Genomic DNA, 5,003 nt, shown 5'->3' with positions numbered 1-5,003 from the left:
CCACCGGTGACTCAAGTTTAGTCTCCTTCGTGACAGAGGAGGACTCCATTGTATATAAATACCACTTTTTCTTTATCTGTTCATCTGTTGATGGCAAAATTATGCTTATCCCATTTCTTAAAATGAGATTAAAAATTGTATAGAATGTTGGAGCAAGTGTCATTCTAATTTGTTATTTAGCTTTTAATTTCATTCTATGTAAGTTAGATAAGACAACTATTAGAAAATAGAAGGAAAATTTATTTAATATTTTTTGCTAGACACTAAGGAGTTAAGATTCCTGTGTAAATTATGGCAATCAGATTATAAGGAATTTAAAGGTGAAAATAATACCGAATAGATAATAGAAATTTATTAAATTAATTTAAATATTAAACTCTGGGAAAATCCTTATGACTCTGGAGCAGAAGGAAAATCGCCTAGTTGTCGTTTGAGAGTGAGTCCACCTCTGGTAGTGTTATGGGCGATACACTGTGTCAACCTGGGGAGTCCAGAGGTTTGGCTAAGGAACTCAACAGAGAGCCAGAATACCTACTTTATACTCATCCTGAGTCTGTGCCAGAGGAAGGTATGCCGAGGGTGTGGGTGTAAAAAGACCATCCCCACGACCCCAGGGCAGATAGGTTGCATTTAAAAAAGGAATTGAAAAAAGACTGGCTGCTGGCTCTTCAGAGAAGCTCTAGTCCTCACCTTCAGCTTAGTCATGGTCTCTGTCTTCCGGTGCAGACTGTTTGGCTTCCTCCTGGGACTCTTCCGCCTTCTGGTGTAGGCTCTCTGGCCTTTGTCATAAGTTCTTCAGCATTCCATCGCAGACCATCAGCCTCCTGATGCAGACTTATATAGACACTGCAGTGAGCTCCAGGCATGGGGCTAGGCTCATGCAGACACCCTCTGCACGCTTCCTCAGCCAACTCTGTGGCTGACCATTGTAAGCCAGACTTACAATTTCTTATGCATTTATATATCTTGTGTTGTTTCTGTTTCTCTAGTAAACCCTGACTGACACAGGCAGTAAGAAGCATCTACTTTTACGTGCAAACTAATAGCAAAACCTGAGAGCATTCATTTCCCAACAGTACCACATCAATTATCAAGAAATTACTAGATTCTTTGTGTTCACAAGTCTTTAGAGCACATAAATACAGCATGAACCCTAGCTGAAGGTTAAGCTTCCAAAGTCTGGTGCTTTACCTGAGGTAATAGAGCAGCTTGAAACAAAGCTTTAGGTCTCAAGCTCCAAAGCACAGGTTCTTACTTCAGCATTTTTCGAATCACTGCTCCAGAGCACTGCCCCAGGGAGTACATGCTCTACATGCCTTTTAGAGAGTCACATCAGACCATTAGATGTTCCAAGATAGAAATTTGCTAATTGAGTTTGCCCTTAGAAGCCTTATAAACACAACATTCATTTTTATTTATTTTTTTATTTTAAAAATAAAAGAAGGAAAACATTAACAGACAACCATTTACAAAATAACAAAAGAACAGTACAGAGTTACAAACAAAGTGGTAGGAAATTAACAATGCTTGTTGTATTACATATTGATATCTTCAAAGTGGTTTCTCAGGAAAACAAACAGAGACATGCAATATTGATCCATCAAGGACTCATTAACTGTTTCTTTCAGGATTAACATTCTTTTTTAAAAGAGAAGTTTAAGAATTTTGTTTAGTCCCATTTTACCTGTGAAATAAATGGGAATTTTCTTTACTTAAGAACTTCTAAACACTCTTAGGAATCTCACAGAAAAAAAAAAAAAAAAACAGGTAAAAAACCAACAACACAAACTCTCACAAGCAGTTACTGTACTAAAAAGAAATTCATCGGCCGAGCTCCTAATCGACTCACAGTGGACTATACGATGGCCCTTCACGCTGCACTAAACGCAGCTGTCACAACCAGATAAAAAATAACTGCACTTGTTCTTTGTTTCACATCTCCAAAATGTGTGTTTCCTGAGAAGGTGCTTCTCACTTATGAGATGACTGTCCCGTACATGTGTCACAGTGGAGAAGACGTTCAGAGCCGGGTAGCATCTCCCTTCCATATCATAGTGAGGACTTCTGTTCCCGGGGGTCTTTTGCTGCTCTATGAAATACTTCACTTGACTTAAGAGAAGGTATCATTGATACAAGTTCATATTCTTGGAGGAAGGAAGGAAGAAATGAACATTTTTTACAGGAAATTTGTTGTTGCAAGACTCACTAATACAAATTTTGGAATGATCTGCCCTAAGGTGTAAATTTGTGTTTCTTTCTTCTCCATTTTCTAGCCAGAACTTGAAACCATTGTCAAAGTCAGAAGCAGACAGACAGGGCATCTAATGGCAAAGAGCGGAACCAAATTCTTTCCTTTTACTATAGGAATAGCACAGCTGTATAATATTACGGATTCTTACACTTTTTGCTGCTTTCCTATTCAGATAAGTAGTAGAGATGTATCAATATTTGGCCCTTTTTTCCTTAAAATCACTTTGTAAATTTTAAAGTAAGTTAGAAAAGTAGAAGTGGAAGTTTCCAAACACAGTTCACTACAACTACTATTAGGATTTTTTGTATATCTCCTGATATTTTCAAAACTAAATTGCTCTGTTTTTTATAAAATGAAGCGATGAATTACCTACCAGTGAGCTAGCAACATCTTAGGACTTCAGAACAAAAAACATGCCCCAGTAGGAAATATCTGATTAATTTCAACAAGATGTCACTTCTACACTTATTTCTAAAAAGTTTGAATCTATTAGAAACCTTACCAAAATATTATGCAATTTATTTCAATGTATTTCCCTTTTGATATTATTTGAAAAATTTAGCCATTATAATATTTTTATTTTGTTTCTGTTAAAAAGACAAGTAAAAATTCAGATATGGAATAATTTTACTTTAGTATGAAGTTAATGAATTGTGCTAATTTATGTGAGTAGAAATTACATAAAGTATACATATGGAATATTAAGTAAGAAAAAGGAAGAAAGGCATACATAATCTTTACCATTTGTGGAACAGGAGACATCACAATGTATTCTAGTTGGCAGTTCTTCCTTCTGTCAAGTGTATTGTCTTATCCTTTTCCTTTCTGTGATGTGTACCTTGTTTGTTGTCAGTGAATCTTCTCTTCAAAACACGAAGCCCCGAAAGATTTGATAGTGTACTTACCGAACAGAGGCATCAGCTTACTGGTGCTTTCTGAGGGCATAAATGTAATGAAGAAATAGCATCAAATCCCAGAGGCTGATAAATGTCTAAGTAAAAGGGAGCTCTAAATCGTACCTACACTCTTACACTGGTTACCCACTAGAGTAAATAAAATCTATTGTCTGGATGCTTATTGGGTGGCCAGTTACTAGATTATAAATTCTCTAGGTATTTTGACACAAAACAAAAATAAACATTAAGCCAATTTAGTCCAACTTGGCCTCTTAATTAGGAGTCGTCTTATCGGATCTAGGTGAAGGGAAAAAGTAGTAATAAAGAAAACGTGGTGCTTACGGGATCAAGACACTGCCTTCGTGAAAGCCAGAGAACATCCCTAACTCCTCCTGGTGGACACAGTTAGCTACTGCTACCTGCCTGCCGTGCCACTTAGCTTTTTTCCCTTGGAGAGCCCTCTTGTGTTTTTAAGGAAGATACTGGCACTGGGAACCATAAATCTTATCTTTTAGTTTCTAGAATCTCTTTTCAGCTTTTCTCAGGAGGTGGAATTCATCACAACGAGACACCGCACATACTGTCAGTGTCAGACCCAAGTGATTAACTGAGTGTCTCACCTCTCCTTTTTCTAGGCTCTCACTGCCATGCGTTACTCAGGATGTAAAAGCCTCTGGGACGCAAACAATGGCACCTGTACAAATATTACTATAGTTGACGAGACAGGAAGTGATTTTAAAGATGATGAGACAAATAAGACTATAGATGATGAGAAAAGACTTTAAAGAAATGACTTTAAAGGATAGTGAATCTTTTATCAAAGTATATGGTTTATATTTTTTCCTTTCCATAGAATTAAAAGATACCTAATCAGCTGATAATCAAAGATCTTTAAAACTGAATTTCAAAGATAGAGAACCATATGATGTTTGTCACATGATTCAGAAATAGTCTGATGCATTCAGTAATATTGCTAAACAAAATTCAGTTCACTCTTATCCATTTAGTTCAGCAGAACTGCTGATGAGTTGTCTCAGTTTAGCAGTAACACTCAGGTATAGACCCATTAATTTAAAAAATTGCATTAAGAATTTTATTTTCAACAAATTTTAATTTTTATATTAATAATTAGAAAATTTAATGTTTTATGTTGTTTATTCAACTATGACAATTACGATTATAGTTCAACTTGGAATAAAAATTCCAGCTCTTGAAAAGGAGTTTGTTCATATTTTTTATTTGTGAATAAAATGAGTACAGTGGTACTTCTGTTCGTGAACTTACTTTGTTCCATGATTCTAGAAAGGATGGCTGCATTCATGCTCATGTGGGAAGGATGGCCACAGCTGTGTTTATCACCCAATGCCAAATTCACAAAAAAACCTAAAATTTTGTCAAATGCTTCTGTTTGCAAGCTAAACTGTTTGCAAACAGAAGTGTTCGTGAACTGAGGTAGTGCTGTGTTTATTTACTGTCACCTTATTTCCACATTCTGTTTAAAGGTTTTTATGATGATAGTCTAAGACCATTTGATGATTTTTCCTACTCACTCAGCAGTTTTCAGCTCTAGCCCACTTTCAGGAAGAAACTGTTGAATATTCCAGAGAATAATCTGCACAGACCATCTGAGCGCTCAGGCTTGGAAGTCAGGGAAGACTTATCCTATTTTTTTTCTTGTGACTACCTTTATAATTGGAATGTCATATACTATACTTAGATCCCCCCTTTTTTATTTTAAAAATAAAAGGAGGAAAACATTAACAGACAGACAACATTTTACAACATAGCAAAAGAACAGTACAGACAATATGGAGTTACAAACAAAGTGGTAGGGAATTAAAAATGCTTGTTGTATT

The sequence above is a fragment of the Chinchilla lanigera genome, unplaced genomic scaffold (genome assembly GCF_000276665.1).
Source record: "Chinchilla lanigera isolate Chin_1 unplaced genomic scaffold, ChiLan1.0 scaffold00026, whole genome shotgun sequence".
In the NCBI taxonomy this organism is placed as follows: Eukaryota; Metazoa; Chordata; class Mammalia; order Rodentia; family Chinchillidae; genus Chinchilla; species Chinchilla lanigera.
Note: the sequence above shows the minus strand (reverse complement) of the source record.